Raw genomic sequence first — 12,640 nt, forward strand, 5'->3', positions numbered from 1 at the left:
ATAATATTGACCCTTATTCCCAGGTGGTAATCATACTAAAGGTTATGATACCCTACAAATTTGAGGGGTTTTGCCATCTTTAATTGATGATGGATTAAAAAAAGTATCAGCAGAAAAGTTTAGGCAATTTGAATTATTTTAGAGTAAAAAAATGCTTTGGGAGACTCTGGGAAACCCTGGATTGGTTTTCTACCTGTGTTTTCTTAAAGTAGTCAAATCAGCAGGAACATTTTTTCAGAATTTTGCAGAGGAACTAATTACAACAGCATCAATGCTAAATTCCTGAAAAATAATTAACCAGGAATCTGAAAATAAAAAAAAAAAAAACAAAAAACAAAACAACAAACTAAAAGCCCAAACAAGAAAAAACAACTATTCCCCCCCACACCCCCCATTGCAGGATCAAGATACATTTCTTATCTGAGTCAACTCCTTGTATGGTAATTTATTGTAATGACTTTTACCTTAGAAGAGTACTACCTACAGCAATATGTAACCCAGCAACTGCAAGTTTTCAAAAACCAAGCCATAGAAGTATTGATATATGGAGACAAGGAATTTCCTCCTTTTTCCTCCTTCCAGAAAGAGGAGGATAGTATCTTAGATGAATGCAAAAGGGACCTTTTCTGTTCACACAATTGTTACCCTTCTGAAAGAACACAAGCCAAATACTTGTATTCCAGCAACTATTATATTATTTTCCACTTCACTTAATATGGGAAATTTTAACAGGAAAATGTGCAGTAAGTACTGCTGTCATAACTGGCATTCTATAGTTGCAAAATAACCATCCCTGAAGAGTGCAGAATTTCAACCGGTATCAAATGGTTGAAGTTATATAACAGTGACTTACTAAGATTTAACAAAGCAGGTATAACATAAATATTGTGCCTTTGCAATTCTCTCAGAGGTCACCCACATACTGACATTGTGAAGTGGAAGTGCAGCTCCACAACAGCAGAAGGCAGTGGAGCTCAGTAAGAGGTGCAAGCAGCAACAGGTGTTGCTGCTACATCACCAGTGAAACCCTATCCCAAAGTACACAACAGCCAAGGAATCACAATACCCTCCACGTGCGTTGTGTATGTAGGTAGTATGTACATTTTACTAAGATTGCAAAATGTTTGTTATAAATTTCTTGTTAACGGCTATCATATTATACAGTTAATATAACAGATATACTCCAGTTGCCATTACTAACTTGAGCAAAGCAATTAACGTAGTAACTATACTTGACTCAATATAACAGCTATGAAAAGTCCCTCTGCTCTAACTAGTTAGTACCCTAAGAATAATTTTAAAACTATCCATGTTATGCCACGAATTAAAAAAATAAAGTACACAGGCCCCCCCACTTTGATAAGGAGTCACTCTCTCCATCAGTCAGTTGGCAGTAGATACTGCTTGCTTGTTTCTTAGATCCCAGACCTTTGCTTTCAGGTAGAGATTGAGACTAAATAGTAACCTAAAAATGAACCTTTCTCATATGACGAATTACACTCTCCAAGAACAAACATAGCATCACACAGAGGTACATGAGATAGTAGCTGTGGGAAAGTATGAAAAGCGCATGAAAAGATTAAGGGGAATATTAAGTTTGAAAGATGCAACAGTTTTATAAATAACATAGATAAAGAGAAAAATCAGCAGGCAGGACCAGCAAGCCTCTGCATTCTTCAGCCTGTAGCATCATATAAAGCAGAAGAAGCCACAGCAAAATATCAAGGAGATAGGATCCTTTTGCTGAAGGCTAACAAACTGATTCTGTGGATTGCTTGCTCTATGGAGTTGCCCAGGACAGTGCACTTACTGGATGAGAGTTGATAACTTACTGACCATCTATAACATACGCTAGTAAATTGATTTATTACCTCTTCTGTGGGTTGTCTTTTTAAGAAACAACAGATGTTAAAAACAGAGATAAAAATGGAAGCATTCCTAATCCCAGAATAAGTACCTGAAAAAAGAAAACTCAGCAGAAAATAGGTATTTAAAAGTTACAGCTAGTTTGAAGTTACAATATCAGAAATTAGAATAAAGCTTTTGATATATTAAATTTCAAAATAATATTAATAGAATGTTGTTTGCAAAACTGGCAAAAGCTATTTCTTGGACTGATAGCCTAGAAGTTCTAAAGCAAAAGGATAGATTTACAAAATGTTCTAAAGACTTAAGTGTTTTTTCCAATGGAATAAATAATCTAGAATTAAGTGGTTTAGTTATCTTGTTCATTGCATGTAGAGGATTAGGAACCTGTAGAACCTGTCAGCCTGACGTCAGTACCGGGGAAGATTATGGAACAGTTCATCTTGAGTGCGCTTACATGGGATGTGCAGGACAAACAGGAGATCAGGCCCAGCCAGCATGGGTTCATGAAAGGCAGGTCCTGCTTGATCAACCTGATCTCCTTCAACGACAAGCTGACCCACCTAGTGGATGAGGGAAAGGCTGTGGATGTTGTCTACCTGGACTTCAGCAAGGCCTTTGACCCTGTCTCTCATGGAATACTCCTTGAGAAGCTGGTGGTTCATGGCTTAGACAAGTGTACTCTTCTCTGGGTAAAAAACTGGCTGGATGGACAAGCCCAGGGGGTTGTGATGAATGGAGTGAAATCCACTTGGTGGCCGGTCACAAGTGGTGTTCCCCAGGGCTCAGTACTGGGGCCAGTTCTCTTTAATATCTTTATCAATGATCTGGATGAGGGGATTGAGTGCACCCTCAGTAAGTTTGCAGATGACGCCAAGTTGGGAGGGAGGGAGGGTTATCTGCCTGAGGGTAGGAAGGCTCTACAGAGAGATCTGGACAGGCTGGATAAATGGGCTGAGGCCAATTGTATGAAGTTCAACAAGGCCAAGTGCCGGGTCCTACACTTGGGTCACAACAACCCCATGCAGCGCTACAGGCTTGGGGAAGAGTGAGTGGAAAGCTGCCCAGCAGAGAAAGACCTGGGTGTGCTGGTCAACAGCTGGCTGAATATGAGCCAGCAGTGTGCCCAGGTGGCCAAGAAGGCCAACGGCATCCTGGCCTGTATCAGAAATAGTGTGGCCAGCAGGAGCAGGGAGGTGATTGTTCCCCTGTGCTCAGCACTGGTGAGGCTGCACCTCGAGTGCTGTGTTCAGTTTTGGGCCCCTCACTACAGGAAAGACATTGAGGTGCTGGAGCGTGTTCAGAGAAGGGCAACGAAGCTGGCGAAGGGCCTGGAGCACAAGTCTTATGAGGAGCAGCTGAGGGAACTGGGGTTGTTTAGTCTGGAGAAAAGGAGGCTGAGGGGAGACCTTATCGCTCTCTACAACTACCTGAAGGGGGGTTGTAGTGAGGTGGGTACTAGTCTCTCCTATCAAGTAACTAGTGATAGGAGGAGAGGAAATGGCCTCAAGTTGCAGCAGGGGAGGTTTAGATTGGATATTAGAAAAAATTTCTTCACTGAAAGGGATGTCAGGCATGGGAACAGGCTGCCCAGGGAAGTGGGTGTTCAAAAAATGCGTAGATGTGGCACTTCAGGACATGGTTTAGTGGGCATGGTGGTGTTGGTTGATGGTTGGACTTGATGATCTTGAAGGTCTTTTCCAACCCAAACAATTCTATGATTCTAGAACAGGATTCACAGAAATCAGCTCTGAATATACTTACCACATTGGGCCTCAAACGAGAGACAGCAGAGAAGCATCTGGTATTCAAATCCTACTGGAATATGTGTGATGGAGTACCAAGAAGCTTAGCGTTTTTAAGATTTAGTTTCTGCTCATGCCTAAAAGTCAGAACTTATGCTTTGGGGGACTGAGCTGGTGACAACTCAGTACGATAGGATTAGGCACCAACTGAGTAGCTATCTGCCAAGCACAGGGTTTGAGTCTGGCTCCAGAAGTATCAGTGCATTTTAGCTCATTTTGGACAATAGATACAAAGGGGGGGGAAAATCTAAATAAATAATTTTAATTTGAAGAGGAAAGAGAATTTAAACCTAGCAATCTACACATTTAGGCTTTTTCATAAGTGTCTCCTACTTCTTTCATTTACTACAAATTCAGTACTTAATGCTGGTTTGTTTCTTTTCCAGAAATGAAAAATCCTGAAGACAGTATCTTGTCCTATGCAGTCTACCCTGCATTTTGCAAACAGCAGGTTATATACTGACCACCGTTCCCCACATCAATATTTCTAATGGTTAATGTCTCCAAATGGAGAAACAGCTGGGCTACAGTAAGCTATTTGGCACTGTTGGCTGCATGCCGACTTGTCAGCATCAGTGCTCCTTTGCATTAGACTGAAGCATCAAGTAATAAACTGTTTACAGTCTGGTCTTTTTCTATCCCCTGAAGGGTGTTTCCTTGAAGAGGTAAAAAAATTGATTTTTCTCTGTCCAGTAGTTTTCACCTTATACTTATGTTGCTTAAGTACTGTTCTGTACCTAAGTTGCCATTGGAACAAGAATCATTGATAATGGATGAGCTTTAGCTTTTTCTGATAATGTTCAGATCTGAAGGTTATTCTGTTTTCTCAACATATTCTAGCAACAGGTCTTAAAGCAAGACAGTACAAAATTCAATTAAAGGACAATTTGAGAAACTTATTTGAGTTCAGCTAGGTAAAGGAGGCCCAGAATTTCTCATTAACCTGTGATATGCTCTAGCAAAAATTACCTTGAATACACTACATTTTTATTATAGGAATGACTTTTTGAAGCTGAGTTGGGTCAGACTAGACATGTATGTAGAGCTGCATGGAGAAGAAAAACTGCAGAAGATAACTGCAGCGTTCCTTTTCTAGCAGGGACTCCTTTCTGCTCTTGGACATGACAAGAGAGTTGTAAGTATCTTCACCAAACAAGGAGGCTCTAGCCTACATTTCTGTAGTATGAAATCATTTCAGTAGATTTAATTTTCAGTCAATTTCAGAATTGACTCAATTCTTTTCACAAAATTTATTTTCATTCTTGTTCCAAATGTAAGGTCATATGAATATTTTCTATATAGATTTTATAAACACTGTTCAAACATATTTATTGGTTCAGTTTTACCTTTTAAAGCTAAACTTTAAAGCAGCAGGCAGCAAAAGCTATCAAATATATGTTTTTTTTAATGTAGCTAAACAAGAATATTTTCTCTCACAGTGCTTTACTTTGATTTTTAGTTAAGTCTCTCTTCCAAGCTTTGTTCTGAATTTATTCCTGCATGCAATTGTCCCAGGCAGAAAGGATAGAAACTCCATGTAGCTTATCTTCCTCATTTTTTTAAACTCAAAATAGGAGATAATCAGCAAAAAGAGCTAAGCAAAACCTCCCATTCCTTACCAATAGGAGTCTTTGTCTAAAGAAGCTTTGATAAGTGCTCATACTTTTTTAAATTTAACTAGGATAAAAAGGAAAGTAGAGAAGCATTCACAGTTTTGAGGTAATGGAATGTACTAGCATTTGAATTACTTAAATTACATGAAGTCACAAGAGCAGAAAATAACTTTAAAATATTTTAATCCCAGAGTATTGAATCAAAAATCACACTCCTGAAACTTCTCCTATGCAGCCTTTTCTCTGGCATCAGATATTTGGTATAGCTTACATGAATTTTTCTGTAGACAAAAAAAATAGATTACAAGGAAAAATAATAATCATCGGAAGATGGTTTATATTTAAACTTTATCTAGCACATAGATCAGAACAAGATGAGAAAAATAAGACTATGTGTATATTGAACATTTTGTATTTGCTATACTGTTTTCTTTTTCTTGTTACCAAAGTTAATTATTGTTTAATTAACATCATCCTCTAGGTCATTACTAAATATATGAATTACGCTTGTTTTCATATTGAGTCCTTGTATCAGTACATTCATTCCTGTGAGTTTGCCTGATATGAAAAAAATGTACTCCCTTATTCTATACTGCTAATGAGGCAGTATTTTCTTGCTGTTTCCATGAATTGTCAGTGCTGTATAGTTAGATGAGTTTTGTTCAGATATGCTGCATTGTCTTTATCCACCGAGACTGTGTGTCAGAAGAGACATAAACTTAGTGTGGTGTTCTCTGCTTGACAAACCTCTGCTGGCTTTTTTTCCTTAGATACTTAGTTCCTGTCAGTAGGAGATAAGATTCTTTAAAAATACCAGCAACAGACAAGTTTTTCAGTGTTCCCTTTACTGTTAGGTGTTCCGCCAGATTTGAGCTTTAGACACCTGTTGTTCAGGTAATTTCATCATATCCAGTCCTCATCTATTTTAGACAAGTATGCTGTACCAACACTTTCATAAGGAAGCCCAAACCCTTGGTATTCCTACCAAAAAACTGTTGCAGAACACTTTTAATAGTCAGAAACATTCCTCTAGTTTACAACCTAAATATACTTACAAGCATTTTGTAACCATTTGGTCTTCTGTCAGCAATATCTATAGGATTTTTTCCTAATATGTCATTTGTGTTTTTACAAAATGAATTGCATCCTTTTTTCTTTTTCATGTTGCTAGGCCAAAAAACTGATGCTCTTCATTCCCTTGATCAATCTCGTAGGCTTCCCCTACAACTTTTACAGTTTCTGTCTTAAATCCACTGTCTAGACTGTTATGAATATATTAAATTAATCTTAATTCTGTGCATTTCAGGCTTGATTCTAACATTGACCTAAGTGTACTATTTTGAAAATAAAAGATGCATAATATATTAGCATCTTAATGCAAGTAAGAGGCAAATGTCAGAATCAAAAATGATAAGAAAAATAAATGATAGTTTATTAGAAAGAATTATTATTTTCAACTGAGTCTGGGATTCTTCTTACACAAAGAACTGTGGTAAGCAAGAATACTCTGCAGAGAAAACCTGTACTCACTCATAAAAACAGAATTTGGAAGGAAGGAAATTGGATAAAAAAGAGGGAGAAAGGGTGTAATACAAGCAATGGCTTTCAATCTTAGTCGTCTCTCAGTTTTTGCATCAAAACTTTAATTTTTTCAACTTTTCAACCATCACTTTATTTTCATGCAAGCATTTGTTACCCTTACCTTTCTGAAAAGCTGGAACAGAGAATGTATGACTATACAAACAAACAAAAGGCTTTAAAATTTGGGCTTGGAGACAGTCAGAGTGGTGAGATTGTAGCAATCAGTTTAGAGAGGTGCACTTTTTCATTTTAGCTAGGGAAATAATAACATTGCCATTATGCAAATCAACGACATAGAACCACTCAGAACACAGACAATGGATGGCTGAGAGGGATCCCATCATTATGGGTCAGCAACTGCACAGTCTCTCTGCAGTCTGATTGGGTGAGCTAATTCTAAGTCAATTCCTAAAAAAATTCAGTAATGTTCAATATAAACATGTAATTTATTATTATTAAATTCACTCTTTATAATAAATCTGTCCTGAGTTTTCAGGCTTCCATGTAAAGTTTAAAAAGTAGTTCCTTGTAAGAGATGTCTTTCCAGCTTAGTAAGGATGCTAATACCTGTTTTGAGTTTTCAGTGAATGCATTGATGGTGTATCATCTTGAACAGCAAAATGAGCAGCTGGAATACAATTTGACCTTTTTTCATCATGTGCAGAAGTAAAAGATCAACATACTACTACTTCAGCACTGTTCAGCTGTGACTGCAAATATGTCTTTAAACTTAGCTGTAATTTGTTCTGCATTCCCAACACTCTGGCCAGCAGCATCCTTTTTAAACTGATTTGGGGGCTTGACTGTTTACAAAATATATGTGAGCCTTACTGCTCAAGTACTTGCAGTGATACTGAGAAAGAAACAACTAACTCAGCATTAAGTAAGGAGAAGGGACAGTGGAATGATTTTCAGAAACTTTGAGCTGTGAATGTCACTTCAGAAGAAAATATTGTGGACTATTATTTAAAAAAATTGATATGCCATACAGTATTTAAAATGCAAATGTGCTCCAAGAGGGTCACATAAGCAGAATACACAAGAAAAAAAAAACATAGAAAACCAAGACCTCCCACAAAACCAGTTGAAAACTAACATGTTACAGCCTTTATATACAGCCCAAGGGATACTCTGCTACATACACAAGGTCTTGCAACATTATTCCACCCACAGCTGTGTTAGTTTCCCTCCATTATATTACATATGAAATCAAAAAACCTCTGTTGAATAAAATTATGGTTATTTCCGGGGAGGGCAGGTGCTTTGTTTTTTTTTTAAAGACAGGCAGATCCACTGGTTTTTGACTTGATTTTCTTTAAGGTGAAAAGAAAATGAAACATAAAAAATGTTAAAAATCTGGCAGTCCCCATGCTTAACAGACTGTCACAATAGTTACCGAATGTGTTGGCAGGGTTCCCTTATCTGCTGAAGCACTCTCTAGTGTGCAAACAATAAAAATTAACTTAAGCCAGATTGTGATTTCCGGAGGAGGACTTTTGTCATGTGAGGGGAACATCCATTTTCACCATCTCTCTCCTCTCAATAGCAAAGTAAGAGGAAAAGTAGATGTATGGGGTATGGCTGGAGGTGCAGGTGATCCTTTGCACACACAAGCTCCACTGAAACTATGAAGCAGATCTATTTGTACTCTTATATCACCAGTGGCCTACTGGCTGTGTTTCGGCTAGTCTTGGTGGGTTCCTATCATTCCAAGCACACCTTCATTATACTGGAAAAGTTCTTATTTATTCAGACATTCTGGTTTATGTGTTTAACAAAAGTTCCCAGAGGTTAAAGCAGAAGTTCATGTTTAGTTTGCTTGGCTTTTACTTTTTCTTCCTATTTTTCACAGACTCTTTAGTCAGTCTACTCTTCAGAGAAATTGTACCTTTCCACATAGGTTACTTCTGAACGCACTCTCAATGGGAAACAGTGAAAGGCACCAAGGCAGCTTAACTGCACGCTGCTTATATCTTGCCTCTGCAATGGATGGAAGGTCATGTCCTTGCCCTTAGGTCAGACCTAACCACTAATTCTCTCTTTCTCACTTCTTTGACTTATGACCCAGGGGGCAATATTTCAGAATTACTTTTAATGTGAAACAGTTTGGAGGACAGAGTCAAATGCCTCTGTAAATGTAAGACTTGAGCCCAAATTTCAAAGACAGAATATAAACACCCAGCAAAACGAAAGGAAGCTCCACAAATTTGTCAAATTTAAGAAATATATTGTCAAGCAGGTGGTAATTAAGACATTTTAAATACGGGACCCATTTATCTCACTGGGAACTGTAATTCTAACTCAGCCAGCCAGAGCAATGTGTCCCATTAGAGTTGTTTGGGATTTTTTTTTTTGCCTATTCATTTGCATGGTCTTCTGGGAGGCAGAACAGATACCTACCTGTCAGTAAAATGTAAAATAGAGAAGAACTGCACTCCTAAAATCTCACTGTTACTTTATAAATGTTCTTTCAATTTAAGTCATTGTCTCAGGAGGTAATTGTCTTTGAGATAGGAAAAAAAAAAGTCAGGTGTCCATCATTTTGGAGTATAAGAAGTTATTTGTGAGTGATAATTGCTATTCACTTATATATCTTGGGATTATTACAACTTCTTTGAAAAAAAATCACAAAAGATTTAGCAGTAGTATTCTCAGAACAGCATGTAGTTACATCTCTGTAAAATTTGATAGTCTATACAGGACAAGACTAAATACTAGAAATACAAATGAAAAGATGAAATTAAAAGCAAAATGCTGTTCAACTGTATGTAGTCAACAAGATAATTTTTACATGAGCAATCACCAAACTTTTAATGGTATACTTCAGCCTACAAAGAAAGATCAGGGGCTTGTTCCATTAATTACATCCATGAAATGAAGAGACTATTTTGGATGGCAGAGAGTAACCTATGAAAAACAAACATAGATTACATAAATTATAAATTGATACAGTGCCGTGGTTAAGCTTGACATCTATCCCATTCAGTAGAAAGGCTTGCAGACAGTATATTGTCTGCTGGAATTAATGAATACAGATTCAGGCTCTCTTTGCCATGAAAGATAAAGCAAAGTTGTTTCAAAATCCTGAACCAAACATTATCAGATGTATTTTCACATTAATTTGTGCCCTCAGCTAATGTACAACCCCCTTCCATTTGTCTTGCAGAGAGCACTACAAAAGTTTCCAGCAAGTAACTGAAGAGAATCCAGAAAGCCTCTGAGCAAACAGTATGCAAGAATTCAAACATGTTTGAGAGGCATACCCTGAATGGGTGGAGAAACATTGCCTTCTTACCCTATTGATCAAGTATATTGTTGACTAATTATCACATCATAACATTTCCAATAAGCAGACTATGACTAACATTGCATTCTAGTATATTTACAAACTGTCCTTTAAATAATTTCCTCCATCCCAGGTAATCATCTAGCACCTCTAAGTGAAATTTGTTAGACTGATGATCTCACTGGCACCATGTGTCTCCTACTTCTCTGCTCATCCCACCAAAGTTTAATTTCCTATTTTGGAACCCCATAAGAGTTATCTAGGATCATTTACCGCAACTTGTGCAATTGTCTTTATTGTTTAATATAATGGCATGCTTTTAAACATACATAGACTATTATGGCAAATATTATTTGCCATCTGAAATCATAGCATATTCTCCTTTTGACTTGAGAAGTCCTCAGGCATCAACAGTTCTTGCTATTACATTGCAGAATAAACTTATATTTTGCCGAGTGGTTTAGTCCCTATTTTGTATCACTCATGTCCAGTGCAATTCTAATGCAGGACTTTCTAAGAGGAAAACTCAGTAAATTTCAGCGTTAAGGACTGAAGAGTAATTCAGATTTCAAAATGAGAAGCTCTTTCTTTTCTTTGAGGGGCAAGGAGGCAAGGGGAGACTAACTGGAAACAAACCAGGTAAATGAACCAAACTTTGTAAAATTTGGCAAGGAATTGCTATTTTTAGGAAGCTTTTAAATACCTGTTAAACTGTAGTACTCTACATTGAGGTGATAGTGGATTTGGGATATCTCATTCCTCCTGCTTTTTCTCTTAAGTATGATACTTCAATATTGCAGCCAAATCGAAGTTGGGTTACAATCAGACTTATGTCCAATGTCACTACACTAACTCTGTGGGATGTGATCAAGATGCATACAGGACTCTAAAGGCAGTCAGTCCAGTCCAAAACTCCTGAAGCCTCCCAGAACCAGAAGTGGGCAGATACCTATTTTCACTTTCTTGTATTGCTAAGCCTAAGGAAATAAGCTCTGCCAGACCAAACTGGCACCATTCAGAGCTAACTGCTGTTCTTCATCAGTGGCACTACATAAAGTAAAATAGCTGGGAGTAGAAGCAAAGTCCAGAATGGTAAGTTTTTGTAGGCAGTAGAGGTGGAAAGATACTCTTATTTCTCTCAAACTAAATCTGCATCCTCATCTATTACATTTTAGGCTTGAAAGTAGTGACAGGTGGATAAAGGGTTCTCTGCATGTCCTGCAGGACTCCAAAGAGTTGTGCATATTTCCGTAGGTTGCTTAGATGCAGACACTTTCTCCTCATCCATAACCTCGACCACTGGGTCATTCATTTCCACAGTAGTCAGCTTTGGGAAGTTACAGAAGATACTGTGTATGCTAATATCCTCTAAGAAGGAGGAAAATGAAGTTTTCTGCTGGTAAAATACACTTGGGGGGGGGGGGGTATGATACAGGAGGGAAGGCTGGGGGAGGGGCAGGGTAACCAACCTTCTTAAATCTTAGTCCTTACAGTGAAACCTATCCTGAGAGTCTGAGTTTGTGTTAAACTTGTGCCTCCCATGACAAATTTGTTTGAACATGAGCAAGATAATTCATAAATGCTAAAAGACAAACCTGGGAACAATATATATGCCTCTCTGTTCATAAAGTTCCTGGACTCCAGTCAAAAAAAATCTTATTTTAATGAAACAATCAATTTTCTTCCATATGGCAATGCAAACTTAACCTTATGTAATTAAAATATTGAAATTCATATTCTCTATTTTCTGATGCACATGTGCAAGATCAATATGTGACAACTAATATTTACCCAGCCAGGCAGAGATTCATAGAGGGCATTTAATTTCTAAGCTTTCCTTTTTCCTCCCATCTGGTTTTACTAAGCTACCTAGAAAAATGTTAATTAGTATTTTTGCATAGCATGCAGATATAACTTTTGAGGATCAAGAATTAAATCACATAAATAAAATGTTCAGATTAGAATAACTACACATGATTACTTCTCTTTACCACATTTATATGAAGTAAAATTGTTCTATGCACATACAGGAGGAGAAAGCTCCACAGTAGGAAAAAGCAACTGCTTACAAACAAACCTCACTTTAAAAACTGTAAAACAGGAAAGTAATTTCAAATATTAGATTCTGCCTCACCCATTAGCTTGAAAATATAGACAAAATTAAAATTACCTTTTGTCAAAATCCTGGCTTTTAAATGCAAACTGCAATCCATTACTGTCTAGTCAATTTTTAGTGCAATTGACTGCAATTCTAGAAACACTAGTACTATCATATCTACCAAGTTAAAAAGCCTTTGAGGTTTAGTGATACTCCTTCCTGACATTTCAGGTTTAGCAGGACGTTAATTAGACACACACCGCTGTGTTGCTTTAGGGCATAGCACAACAGGCCAGTTTTTAGCTACTTGCGAGCTTAGAAGCCTTAGGAGATACCAGCTTGAGACCTATGGCAGGTTTAAATTGTCTTTTTTCCTGCACATTTAGAAAAT

General features: G+C 37.5%; 1 protein-coding gene across 1 annotated transcript in view; it reads left to right on the forward strand.

The window, feature by feature from the left end:
* The window catches only part of LOC104833793, a 45,589-nt gene that overhangs the window by 29,329 nt on the left and 3,620 nt on the right, over positions 1-12,640 (forward strand). The gene's annotated exons all lie outside the window — the stretch shown is intronic.

The sequence above is a fragment of the Haliaeetus leucocephalus genome, unplaced genomic scaffold (genome assembly GCF_000737465.1).
Source record: "Haliaeetus leucocephalus isolate CR32 unplaced genomic scaffold, Haliaeetus_leucocephalus-4.0 Scaffold303, whole genome shotgun sequence".
NCBI lineage: Eukaryota > Metazoa > Chordata > Aves > Accipitriformes > Accipitridae > Haliaeetus > Haliaeetus leucocephalus.